This window comes from Musca autumnalis, unplaced genomic scaffold (assembly GCF_047663935.1).
Source record: "Musca autumnalis isolate F117 unplaced genomic scaffold, ASM4766393v1 scaffold_4, whole genome shotgun sequence".
Taxonomy (NCBI): Eukaryota; Metazoa; Arthropoda; class Insecta; order Diptera; family Muscidae; genus Musca; species Musca autumnalis.
This window is the reverse complement of record NW_027411977.1, coordinates 40,225,013-40,239,581: the sequence shown is the minus strand read 5'-3', so window position 1 is coordinate 40,239,581 and position 14,569 is coordinate 40,225,013. Positions and strand designations below refer to the sequence as shown.

At 37.3% G+C, this 14,569-nt stretch overlaps 1 protein-coding gene across 2 annotated transcripts in view; it reads left to right on the top strand.

Moving 5' to 3' along the window:
- LOC141400824 (uncharacterized) overlaps window positions 1–14,569 on the top strand; it is a 531,740-nt gene that overhangs the window by 330,986 nt on the left and 186,185 nt on the right. The window contains exon 3 of one of the 2 annotated variants that reach the window (XM_073980393.1): window positions 7,720–7,787. The exons of the other annotated variant lie outside the window; for it this stretch is intronic. The gene's annotated coding sequence lies outside the window, so the exon portion shown is untranslated. The remainder of the gene's footprint in view (window positions 1–7,719; window positions 7,788–14,569) is intronic. 2 annotated transcript variants of the gene reach the window in all.

Sequence of the window (14,569 nt, the reverse complement as noted above, 5' to 3'; positions counted from 1 at the left end):
CCGAACAGTTCAGTACCAAAAGAGGTTTCAGGCAAGGAGACAGCCTTTCGTGTGATCTCTTTAACATCCTGATGGAAAACATTATTCGAGAGGCAAACGTCAAAAGAAGTGGCACAATCTACAACAATAGCCATATGTTACTTTCTTCTGCTGATGATATAGACATCATGGGACGATCAGTAAACGAAGTACCCGATACCTTTATGAAGGTTGAAGGAGAATCTGCCAAAGTGGGTCTGGCGGTAAACGGCGAAAAGACCAAACTGATGGTGTCGACGCACAAAGCGTCCATAGAGCTCGGACCAACTGTGGAAGTTGGTACCTATAATTTTGAGGTAGTTAAAGACTTCGTCTACCTCGACACTGCCGTAAACACAACAAAGGACATCAGTTGTGAAATAAGAAGAAGAATTGTATTGGCCAACAGCTGATAGTATGGTTTAAGGAAGCAATTTAAAAACAAAGCCACATCTCGTCAAACAAAAATAACACTATACAAAACGCTGATACTACCCGTGCTAATGTATGGCTCCGAAGCATGGGTACTTGCGCAAGCAGATAAGGCAGTGCTTGGTGTGTTTGATAGGAAAATTCTTCGAAAGATCTACCGCATGATTTGAGTTGACGGTGAATATCGACGTCGTATGAACTACGAGCTACATATATCAGCTATACAAAGACATGAATATAGTTAAACGTATCGAGATGCAACAATTGCGTTGGCTAGGCCATATCATACGAATGAGCGATGATGAACCCGCTAAAAAGGCGTATAAATATGAACCGCTTGTCGTGAACGCAGAATTGGCAGGCCTAAGCTTCGATGGAGCATACAAGTGGATGAAGATATGAAAAGGCGCGGTATTCCAGAAAGCGAAGCGAAAAACAGAGAGAATTGGAGATCTTTTCTTAGTTCGGTCTATGGAACAAATGTTCTGTAATGGGCCAGTTAAGTAAGTAGTAAATAAGTATATTCGCCATAAATTCGTCAAAAAATTGTTAAAAAAATTTCGCTTAAGTACAAGCTTTTTACATGTATAATGGATTCCACAAAAACATATGAAGATCGGATGACCATAACCCCTTAATGCAACGTTCCGTATTAGTTCATAACAAATTGAAAAATGTTTAATTTATGTTTTAAAGTTTTTAAAATCCGCAACACCCTGTTAAAATGTTTCTTGAATAATTTTTGCAAACATCATGCAATATGTGTGTGTATGATTAAATGCCAAACAACAGGCAGCAGTGGTCGGAGCTACTTGCAACAACAATAACGAATGCAGTCAAAACAGAAAATAAAACTGAAACATAAATGCCACATAATGCAAGGCAATGCAACATAACTGTTTGCAGCATATACACGAAAGTGTATGTGAACTAGTACGAGTATGTGCAATGATATTGCATAAATGCAACATAACCAAGCTATAGCACCAAAGACCAAGGATTCAAGTATTGCATTGCATTGTTGATTGCATTTAATATTTCATTTGACGAAGCTTACAATGACTTCAATTAATGCATCATACAAGAGCTAAACTGCAGCGGAATGTTGTTTTTGGTTGCTTGTACCACGACGAGCACATGTGCCTGCATTAATGTGATGGCTAATGTTGGGGCAAAAAAATACACTCATACATGTAGATGTGGCAGATGAGAATAAACAAATGTGCAATTGCATTCTGCATATCGGAGTTTGAAATTTGGGTTATTAATTTTTCGACCAATACCAAACTATTGACGCACACGTATGTACATATGTACGAGTGTAAACAATGAATGTAAACAAAAGAGTTCATTAAATGGCACTGTTGTCGCATCTATGACAATTCCCCCAATGCTGTAAAGGTACACAGCTTCTTTGCTATCGTTATTAAAAAAGAAATCCTAAGGGGATAAGGATATATTTATGAAATATCAAAGAAATCCAGAAAAACTCATTACAAATCGACATACTAACTCATTATTTTAACACAGGCATTTGACTTTTTTTTTTGAAAGTTTGACAGTTTTTAGCCTAAGCGTGTTCAGGACATTTTGACATACGTTGTGTTGGGTTGTTTACAGCGAATAGAAAAAATCACTTTATAAAAAAATGGAATTTACTTGTGATGTTTACAACTTTCGAAGAGGATAATCACGGCAAGAGTGCATAGATCAAACTAAATCTTTGTATGTCGATAAAGGACCATCTTATAGAAATCCTGGCCGACACTAGCCCAAAAACGAAGGTAGTGAGGGTCGCCTAAAATCGGCCATTGAGCCAGAAAAAATAAACGGATAATACAAGATACAGTCCACCCTTAGCAGATTCAACAATCCTGATGCTGGTTACAATAGAAGTGCAACAATCCGTAATTTCTGATGCTTCATCAGGTCGTTTTCAGCATCAGAGGGAGAGACTGAGCAATCCATATTTTAATAATTACACTTTTACACTTTTCTGCAAAAAATCATCCCTAACAGGTAGCCACCGCAAAATACTTATACTTATTAATGAAAAATGCTCTTTCTTTTCCCCTCCCATTCAATATTAACTGAGAATAAATTTAGGAGAGTTAATCAGGCTGCCACCGATGTGCGATTCCCAGGCCAGACAACATCAAATTTGCAACAGTGGTAGCGTGATGTTGGCGACATTTTCTGAGTATCTTACCTATGAAAACATCTCTATAAAAAGAGGTGTGTGAAGACAAGCCGAACACGTCCGGACTCGGAAATAAACAGCAGATTCCATGTAAAAAATTTTAGGTTGAGAAATTTTTCAACGACGGATACCGCAAATGATAAATTAGGTCAGAAAATGGTTTCCATCGGGCGTTACCTTTAAATGAACATATGTTAACAATTTTTGGTGGTGAAGTTTTGTAACCACTGGGAAGCTCAAATGTTAAATTACAGACAGTTCGGTCAACAAATGTAGCTAAATTCCTCAAAACGTCTAAAATCAGGAGTCATCGCTATAAGTATTATATACCAAACATGGACATATGCTGACAATTTATCTTGGAGAAGTTTTGTCAATCTCAAATATCAAATTACAGGTAGTTCGGTCAAAAAATATAGCTAAAATTCTCCAAATACCCAAAATGGAGACGTACCGTTATATGGGGGCTATACCAAAACATGGAGATATGTTGACAATTTGTGATGTAGACGATTTGTGACCACTGGGAACCTCAAATGTCAAATTACAGATAGTTTGGTTAAAAATTTTAGCTAAAATCTTCAAAATACCAAAAATCGAGAGGTACCCTTGTATGGGGACTATACCAAAACGTGGACCTATGTTGACAATGTTTGATGGAAAAATTTCGTGATTGCAGGGAACCTCAAATGTAAAATAACAGGTAGTTTTAGTTCAAACGGAGATGTATTAGTATCTTCACAAATGCTAGCTCTGAGACCCAGCATTACGGTTGGCAAAACGTCCATCCAATTTTGTGATTGATGGCTCATTATGGCAGTTTTCAAAGATCGATAATACCGCTCTATCATTCCATTAAAGCAGGGATGATATGAGGTAGTTCTGATGCGAGTCGTTCCAAGGATACGAGCCAATTCAGTAAAAAGTTGTGACTCATGTCGCTTGATATTTTTGCTGTAACGCCAAAACGTGAAATCCAGCCGCGATAAAGAGCTTCATCAACTGTAGATGCTCGCATGTCTTCCATCGGTATTGCTTCGGGCCACCGTGTAAATCGATCAATGCAAGTTAGAAGGTAAGTATAACCTTTGATTAGTGGTAGAGGACCGACAATATCAATATTTCCATGATGAAAACGTTGATCAGTAACAGGATACGAACCAATTTCACTGTGTGTGCCTATGGATCTTGGAACGTTGACACGACAGACATTGTTGAGTCCACATTTTAATATCTTTCTTCATGTTTGGCCATGCGAAGCGCTGTTGTATTAGTTTCGTCGAGGCTATTACTCCACCATGTGACATATTGTGCAATGAGACAAAAACACATTTTCGCATATTTGATGGGATAAAAGGTCGAGCAATTTCCGTTGAAATATCACAGTAAAGAGGCTGAGTTTCGGGTGATATCTAAACCAATTTCGATATTGTTTAATATTGACTGTAAATCAGTGTCAGACTTCTGAGATTAAGCCAATTCATAATAATCAATCGACGTTAGCATTGAGATTGTGGAAATGCGTGAAAGTGCGTCTGCGACAACGTTATCCGCTCCGCTGATATGACGTATGTCGGTGGAAAATTGAGACAAATAATGTAGTTGACGAAACTGTCGAGGTGTAGCCTTATCGGGATTCTGTTTGAAAGCAAACGTTAAAGGCTTGTGATCGGTGAAGATTATAAATTTGCAGCCTTCAAGCATGTGGCGGTAATACTTGACCACTGAATAAGCAGCAAGTAGTTCACGATCATATGTGCCGTATTTCTTCTGCGTATGCGAAATTTTCTTTGAATAAAAACTTAGAGTCATCCAGCCATTAGCTGTCTGCTGCTGCAGAACTCCACCAATGGCCACATCAGAAGCGTCGACCATGCCGCAGATCGGCAAGTCTTCACAAGGATGTGATAAAAGCATTGGATATATCGGACTTACATTTTTCAAAACTGCTTTTGACCTCTTCTGTCCAGACTATAGGAGTTTTGTCGTTTTTCTTGTTTCCCTTTTGGCATGCTATTAGTGGAAGTTGTTTGACTGTAGCTCCAGGAATAAATCTACGATAGAACGGAGTTCTTGGACGGTTTTAGGCTGGGGATAGTTGGCTATTGCTTCAACTTTTTCCGGTAGTGGGCGTATACCTTCAGGTTCGACAAGTTGTCCAAGAAATGAAACTGATTGTTGACCAAACTTGCACTTTGACAGATTAATTACAAGGCCGTATTCTTCCAGAATAATTGTATTGAATAATTGTAAATGCTGTTCTTCGTTTTCGGATGCCACCAAAATGTCATGGAGGTATGGGAAGCAAAACTCCAGATCGCGTAACACTTCATGCATGAACCTTTGAAATGTTTGTCTCGCATTACATAACCCAAATGTCATGTAATCGAACTCGAAGAGTCCAAAGGGCGTGATGATAGCGGTCTTTTGGACATCTCCCGGGGCAATTGGAATTTGATTATAAGCACGTACCAGATCAATTGTTGAGAAAATGTTCTTTCCTCGAAGGCAGTGCGCAAAATCGTTAATATGTATGTGCCAGATGGTCTTTATCCGGGACTGTCTGTGCGTTCAAAAGACGGTTGTCGCCACAGGGTTGCCATTCGCCATTCTTTTTTGGGGCCATGTGTAGCGAACTTGCCCAAGAGCTGTTTCAAATGTGGCAAATTCCTTGGTCCATCATATACTGGAATTCTTGCTTTGCAATCGCTAGTTTATGAGGAGGAAGTCGACGAGGCTTTGCCGAAACAGGGGCGCCTTTTGTTTTGATGAAATGATATACGCCATGCGGAACCTTTTTCACTTTTCTCGATATGTTCGTTATGTCTGGAAATTGAGATAGTAAATCATGATACTTGCAATTATTTACCATAGTCTTAATTTGCACATAGCCTGAAATTGATTTCATTTCTCCTTTTATATTGATTCCAGTTTCAGTATCAATGAGCTTGCATTGTTTCATATCCACGAGTAAACCACAATGTGTCAAAAAATCGACTCCGATGATAGGATGAGACACATAAGCATACACAAATTTCCATTGAAATGATCTTCGGAAATCAAATGAAGGAGACATTACCGTTGTTCCATAGGTTTTTATTGATGTACCATTTGCAGCAAAAAGAGAATATTCGTCGGGACGACTGTTGCCTTTCTTATGATCCACGGAAATGTCAACACCTGTGTCAATAAGGAAATTTTTTCCTAGAAATTTATTAGTTTTGCTAGCCCAATCACTGCTCGCCTCTAGTGACCGGCTTATTGGTTTCCCGGTTGTTGGTTGCTTTTGAACGTGCTTGGTTGTCGGCATTTATTTGCTCTCTGGTCGAAACGACGATGATAATAACATATACCTGATGTGCGTGAGTTGGTACGTCCGTTGCTTCGAGACCTTCTTCTAGAAGTTTGTCTTGACTGGTTTTCGTGCAACTGCTGAACCGCTGCAGTAAGGGCTTCAATCTGTTTAGACATCGCTGAAAGATCGAATGATGTTTCCGACTGCAACACTTGAAATGCCGTTAGGTGTTGATACGTCTGCGATTTTGTCAGCCATATTTGCAATTGCTTCAAGACGATGTAGACAAGATTGCTTGTGTATGTGCCGGCAGTCGTTGCATCCACATTGTATGCAGGAAATCGTCGTTGCCACTACCATTAGCAAGATTTTTCATTTCCCGGAGCAGGATACTCACCAATTTCCAGATTATTGAGAAGTTGCTTAATGCACTTTTCGTTTTTTCAATTGTGTATATACATCTTCAGGCGGATTCAAAACGATGTCACTTACATGAGTCATCAATTCTGTATCCAATTCGGCGATTATTATGTAGTACTTTTTCTGATCGGAATCAATTCCACTCAAAGCAAATTGTGCTTCCACCTGGACAAACCAAAGAGACGGATTTTTCTCTCCAAAATCGTGGAATTTTAATGGCATGTTGCATCGAACTAACAGATGGGATTGCATTCTGTTGATATACACCAGTCCCTGTTCCTGATTTGTTTGTCATTGTTGAGATTTGAGGCACGAATTAGGCTGCTTGAAAAATATACAGCGTCGAGGGTCACCAATTTGTCGGCGAAGAGAGAATTAACACACAATCGATAATTTGGAAAACTGAATTTGAATTGACTTTATTTTTCATATGTATGCACAAAATAAATGAAAGAAAAATAGATATTTTGCTCCTCAATGAAACTTTTCTAAAAGCAAACCACAAAATGAAACTTCGAAATTACACAATATACCGAGAAGACAGGCTACGGCATGGTGGAGGTGTTCTCATCGCAATAAAAAACACAATTCCTCATCAAAAATTGCCTAAAATCCCTACTCATTCTATAGAGAACCTTTCTATAATGGTGCAAATAAACAAACGACCAGTCAGGCTTACTTCAGCCTACTGTCCAAAATACACGGCACATTTTATTAATGATATAAAAAACTTAACAGGCGGTACAAATGACTTCTTCATTTTTGGAGATTTAAATGCTCGTCATATGAGTTGGCATTGTCACCAAAACAACACTGCTGGACGATCAGAGTGTTTCTTTGCGCACGTATCTATTTGAGCTAGCAATTGACACTTGGGTATAAAAAGTTTCTTGTTGAAAAACAAGAAATAAGGGAACTGATGAAGATCTGTGGCGAGATCTGAAACTATAGTATTCCCTGCCTTACCCCTTGGTAAACATCGCCAATTTTTTCCCACTAATAAATTAAAGTTGTTTTAATAAAATATTAAAACAACGACTATGGGATTAAGCCTGACTATTTTGAAAAACAAAATAGAAGTCGTCATCCCAAACAAAAAACGCCAACCCTCCTACTTTTACATTTTAGAAAAAAATCATAACTCTATCTCTATGGTTTTTGCAGTATGTTTCCCACAATTCTTCTACATATTCTTCCTTACTTCATAACAATCAAATGAAATGATTATATTTTCAAATTTTAATATAAACATTATTTCCTTTTATATCAACATATTTTATAATAATAAATTAACATATTAGATAAACATTGACATATTTACAATCTTCAATACATTATTTTCTTCTCTTTTCAGACCTAAACAAACTAACAACATAATCTTCATCATCCATTTAAAATCCAACAACAACTATCCACAAGAAGGTATGTAGTATTCAAAAAGAAATTTTTCAAATTTCCAAACTCAAACCACAAAAGGAGCTACACGAGGAAACTTGTGTTTAGATTAATTGGAATACTTAAGCAAAGTATATAAATATCTATCCAACAAAATTGCCTAGGATTAGGCCGGGAAAACATATGTTGATCCTATATATAGTTTAAAATAAACTTTACAGAACATTAAATTAGTATTAATGGTGAGGCTGTGTTACACATCTGTCATTACTGGCTGGTTGGTGTGAGAAGAGCACAAGAAGGGGAGGACCAACAACAATGGGTATTATCCTTCCACATTGAACCACCCACCATACCAATGACAATGTTTTTTCTTATTTTTTTCTCTCGGAAAGACAAATGTCTTGAACTTAATTTTTGTGGTATTTTTTATCTAGTTTTTCCTAGTCCATACAACGACAATGTAATCAAGAATTTGTTCCTACAACTTGTAGTTGTGGTTGGCTGTCCATGTTCTTGTTTTTTGCGTTTTTAGGCTGTAATTTTATTAAATGACCCAACATTTGTCTTACTTATGGCTTATGGTCATGGTGGTGTTTCCTGGTTGTTTGCTTATCTACGCAGTAGACAATGTGGCGCTATGCTACGCCATGGGAAAATATAGAGTACTAGCAAAGTGCCCGCTACTTCGTATGCGTTAAATATTTAAAACAAATAAACAATATATAATATAGAATGGTGGAAACATTTTGTGTACTAATACGTACCACTTTAGTTCGATTTTTGTCACGCCTACACATCAAGAGCAATCCACATTTTTTGAGATATTTTAATTAATGTTCTCAGCGCAAATACGGCCTAACCCAACAACCGCCATCCTCATTTCTAGCTCTATCTGTTCCCCCAATTATAGAACTATTTAGTACTTTACATGTAAATATATACATACGAACCTCCTCCTATTATTTCAAAATTCCCATTACACAATAACAAATTGTACCAAATCCTGTGCCATTTGCAACTTTTTACGTATAATTATGGCACATATTTCTTAAATCGGACGTTATAAGCAAATGATAACAATAATCTTAATTCCAAATCTCACGAATCCAGATCTATCCGTTCATCCAATACAAAATTGTACCATACATGGAACCATTTCGTACCCCTAAGTGTACCTAATTCCACATTTTAGGATTCGAGCGTTATAATTTCACCTAAATCCTAATTGTACAAAATGTAGTACTTTTTGTAAGCATAAGTACGCATTTCTAAAACTAAGTACGCATTTCCAAAACTAACCCCAACAGTAATATTAACTCCAAAATTCAAGATTCCAGCTCTAACCGTTCGCTCAAATCCAAGTTGTAGCATATCTCAATCCTACACTCCAACAGTAATATTAATTCCAAATTTCTTGATTCCAGCTCTATCCGTTCGCTCAAATCCAAGTTGTACCAAATTTAGTACCGTTTAGTACTTTTCGTACATATAAGTAGGAATTTCCAAAACTTCATCAATCCTACACCCCAACAGTAATCTTTATTCCAAACTTCAAGATTCCAGCTCTAGCCGTTTGCTCAAATCCAAATTGTACCAAATTTAGTACTTTTCGCACTCATAAGTACGAATTTCAAAAACTACTTCTATATCTCAATCCTACACTCCAACAATAATCTTAATTCCAAATTTCTTGATTCCAACTCTATCCGTTCGCTAAAACCAAATTGTACCAAATTTAGTACCATTTAGTACTTTTCGTTCCCATAACTACAAATTTTCAAAACTACCTCAGTGCTATGTTCAAACGATAACTCAAATCCAAATTTAGTTCCATTTAGTACTATTCGTATCCATAGTACGAATTTCTAAACCTACCTCTATCAACACTTCAACATCAATTTTAATTCCGAATTTCACGATTCCAACCAAATGTATCCTATCACTGAAATCCAAATTGTACCAAATTTAGTAATATTTAGTACTTTTCCTACCCATAACTACAAATTTCGAAAACTTTATCAATCCTACACTCAAACAGTACTCCTTATTCCAAATCTCGGGTTTCCAGCTATATCCGTTCACCCAAATGCAAACTGTACCAAATTTGGTACCATTTAGTACTTTCGTACCCATGAGTACGAATTTCTACAACTACCTCAATCCTACAATCCAACAACAGTAATCTTAATTCCAAATTTCAGGATTACAGCTGCATCCGATCACAGTAATCCAAATTGTACCAAATTTGATACCATTTAGTACTTTTCGTATCCAAAGTACGTACTTCCAAACCTTCCTCTTTCAACACTCCATCAGTAATCGTAATTCCGAATTTCAGGATTCTAAATGTATCCGATCACATAAATTAAAATTTGGTACCATTTAGTACTTTTCGTACCCATAAAACTAAAAATTTCAAAAACTTCATCAATCCTACACACCAACAGTAATCCTTATTCCGAATCTCTGGATTCCAGTTCACCGTTCACCCAAATCCAAATTGTACCAGATTTGGTACCATTTAGTACTTTTCGTACACATAAGAACAAATTTTCAAAACTACCTCAGTGCTATGTTCAAACAATAAGCTTAATTCCGAATTTCAGAATTCCAGATACATCCGATAACTCAAATCCAAATTTGGTACCATTTAGTACTCTTCGTATCCAAAGTACGAATTTCCAAACCTACCTCTATCAACACTCCAACAACAATTTTAATTCCGAATTTCACGATTCCAAATGTATCCCATCATTGAAATCTAAATTGTACCAAATTTAGTACTATTTAGTACTTTTCCAACCCATAACTAAAAATTTCCAAAACTTTATCTATCCACACTCCAATAGTACTCCTTATTCCAAATCTCGGAATTTCAGCTATATCCGTTCACCCAAATCCAAATTGTACCAAATTTGGTACTATTTAAGTGCTATTCGTACCCAAGAGTACCAATATCCACAACTACCTCAATCCTACACGCGAACAGTAATCTTAATTCCAAATTTCAGAATTACAGCTGCATCAAATCACCGTATTCCAAATTGAACCAAATTTAGTACCATTTAGTACTTTTTGTTCCCATAGGTCCGAATTTCCAAACCTACTTTTATCCAACACTCCAAAAGTAATCTTACTTTCGAATTTCAGGATTCCAAATGTATCTGATCACCCAAATCCAAACTGTACAAAATGTGGTACCATTTAGTATTTTTCGTTGCCATAAGTACGAATTTCCTAAAGTATCCCAATCCCACACTCCAATAGTAATCTTAATTCCAAATTTCACTATTCCAGCTCTATCCGATCACTTAAATTCATATTGTACCAAATTTGGTACCATTTAGTACTTTTCGTACCCAAAAGTACGAATTTCCAAAATACTTCTATCCCACACCCCGACAGTAATCCTAATTCTAAATTTCAGGATTCCAGCTCCATCCGTTCCCCCAAATCCAAATTGCACCTTATTTGGTACTATTTAGTACCTTTCGTACCCATATGTACGAACTTCGAAAACTACCTCCATATCTCTAACCTACACTCCAACAGTAATAGTTATTCACAAATTTCAGAATTCCAACTTTATCGGTTCGCCCTAATTCAAATTCTACCAAATTTAGTACCATTTAGTACTATTCGTACACATGAGTGCACATTTTCAAAACCACCTCCTTGTATCAACTCATCTTCCTAACCTTGATTTGCATTCCAAATTTCAAGATTTTAGCTCTATCCGTTCACGTAATACCAAATAGTACTAAATTTAGTAACTTTTAGTACTTTTCGTACACTTATAGTTCGAATTTCCAAAAACCATTTGGTACACCTTTCTAACTCACCATCAGTGAACCTCATTCCAAATTTCAGAATTCTAGCTCTTCGCGTTTGCCTAATACAAAGGGTACCATATTTAGTACCTTTTAGTACTTTTAGTACAGTTTTAGTTCGAATTTCCAAAAATCCAGCCTTATCTGACACCTTCGGACCAAGAGTGACCCTCACCCAAAATTTGAAGATTCTAGCTTTAGCCGTTTAGTCTGGGCGTTGATTATCAGTCAGTCAGTGAGTCAGTGAATCAGTGAGTCAGTGAGTCATCATTACTGAACTCTTTTATAAGTATAGAAGATGGTGAGGTGGTGTAACTAATTTAGTGTGGGTGTGTGTGTTGGAAATATGATATACAAATAAATATATAATTCAGATTTTTCTTAATTCTTGAATGTATGTGTGTGTGTGCAGTTCCCTTACTAATGGCCAAATGTAATATTTATGGATTGTCATCTTGTTTATAAAATCATATACTCTTAAGGTTATTTTTAGGACTTTCACTCCTTCGCAGTTATTTTTCTTATAAAAGGGTGTTCTCCGATAATTTACGGTATGTAAGAATGTGCTACTAAGGTTGTTTTAAGTCAAAGGGGAAAAATCGATGTCGAATTTTCTTAGGCGACACCCCCGTATTGCATTTAGTTTTGTTAGATTTAAAGACTGTTGAAGTTTGAGTTAAATCGGGATATGTTAACACAAGCCACGGGGCCTCGATGTTTCCATAGTAATTTGTATGCGGCCAAAGGTGAAATTTCACGAAATCGCTCTACAGACAACATTTGTTGCCCAATTGATGAAACCATTTTACCACTTCTTTGTTGTGGCTAAAAAACTAATCCTACAAATAATTGTGAAAATCGGCTCGGATTTTTATTTTAGCTATATGTATATAGGGCCAATGGAAACATTGAGGCCCCAGTGACACGTATTAACATATTCCGATTGTGCTCAGACTTTGGCAATCTTAAAATCTTAGAAAACTAAAAACTTTACGGAAGTTCAGCCTAATAAAAATCCTACATCCATTTTTAAAACCACCTTAATGTAGTACTATGTAAATAAATAGCGGCTCCAGGAGACATTTATTAATTTTGATTTATATAAAGATAGGTCTAGACCATTGCTTCGATAGGTTACAAACTTTTGAGGCAAAACCAACTTGTAGTACCTTCGCCAGATAATGGTGTAGGTATAACGATTAGGGTGAGGACTTTGCACTTTTTTTCTCCAACATTAGTGTCTCTTGCACGAATGTATGAACTTGTGCATATTAACGGCTAAAACAAACAATTCCGTTCAGACAAATCCGCCCATATGCCTGTCTATCTGGCTGGAGCGCACGGTCCATTCCTTCGGATACCTCCATTATAAAAGTTCAAAACTGTTCACTAAAATTGTGCGCACAATAACTCTCGAAGGCAAAAACCTATTTGTCCATACGTTAAACGTCGTAAAATATATACCAGACCTAGATCAGGTTCGAATATGCACTATATCGGTTAACTACTTCGGGTACGTTCTACATAAAATTTCGCAAATGTTCAAATTAAGACCTGCTCTCGAATCGCTTTGATTTCTTCATATGGCTCCACTCCTTCGTGTCAAGTTCAAAGATAGGGTATATCGGCCGACGTTTTGGTGTAGCCCCCATATAACGGTACCTCCCAATTTTCGGTATTTTGAGGGTTTTTTCTTTTTTCTGGGGGACACCCTGGTGCAATGGTTAGCACGACCGCCTTGCACTCAGAAGGTCTACCAAAAAAGTGGCGTCGTAAGACACGCCGTTCGGACTTGGCAACAAAAAGTAGGTCCCATATCATTGAGCCAATATGAATTGGCGTGCACTCGTTGATATGAGAGAAGTCTCCCTTGTCCCTTTGGGGATGTTGTGGGAACTTATGTCTCGGTACATATATCCCCCATATAACGCAACCAACAGATCTTCGGTATTTTGAGGGTTTCAGCAACCTTTTTTGACCGAACTACCTGTAATTTGACGCTTGAGGTTCCCAGAGGTCACCAAATATCTCCACCAAAAGCCATAAAAGTAGATTCATGTTTGGGTATAGTCCCCACATAACGGTACCTCCCGATTTTCGGTATTTGAGGTTCTCGGTGGCCACGAAACTACTGGTATAACCCCATATAACGGTACCTCCCAATTTTCGGCCGAAATATCTGTAATTCAACATTTGAGGTTCCCAGTGGTCACAAAACATCATCACCAAAAATTATTAATATAGGTCTATGATTCGGAATATCCCCCATATAACGGTACCTCGCAATTTTTTATACTTTGAGGGTTTTAGCAACATTTTTTACCGAACTACCTGTAATTTGACGTTTGGGGTTCCCAGAGGTCACAAAATATCTCCACCAAAAATTGTCAACATAGGTCCATGTCTCGGTATAGCCCCCATATAACGCAACCTCCAGATTTTCGATATTTTGAGGGTTTTAGCTACCTTTTTTGACCGAACTACCTTCGAAAAAGGTCAGTTAAGGACCTGCTCTCGAATCGCTTTGATATTTGTTGTAACAACTTGTATTCACTGTCCCTTATACGGTACAAGTTTCATCAGGGGCAATCGACACTTCCTGAGCAAAAAACCTGAAAGGTGCAAAAAACCCTATGGTAGTGCTCGGAGCTCAAGATAACTCTCGGACGGATGTGCCGATTCGGTCCAAAATTTGGTCTTCGTGTTATTTTGTCCAAACTTAGTTTAAGTTCGAAAATAAGCCATATCGGTCCACACCTTCAGGCACCTCCCCAACAAAAGTTCAAAAATGTTCGGAAAATTTGTGCGCACGATAACTCTTCATGGGAGTAACCCATTTGGTCCATACTTTACGCATCTCAATATGTCTACCAGATATTAATCAGATTCGAATATGGACTATATTTGTCCACTCCTTCGGAAACCTCCCACACAAAATTTCGGATAAGTTCACTTTAAGATCTGCTCTCGAATCAC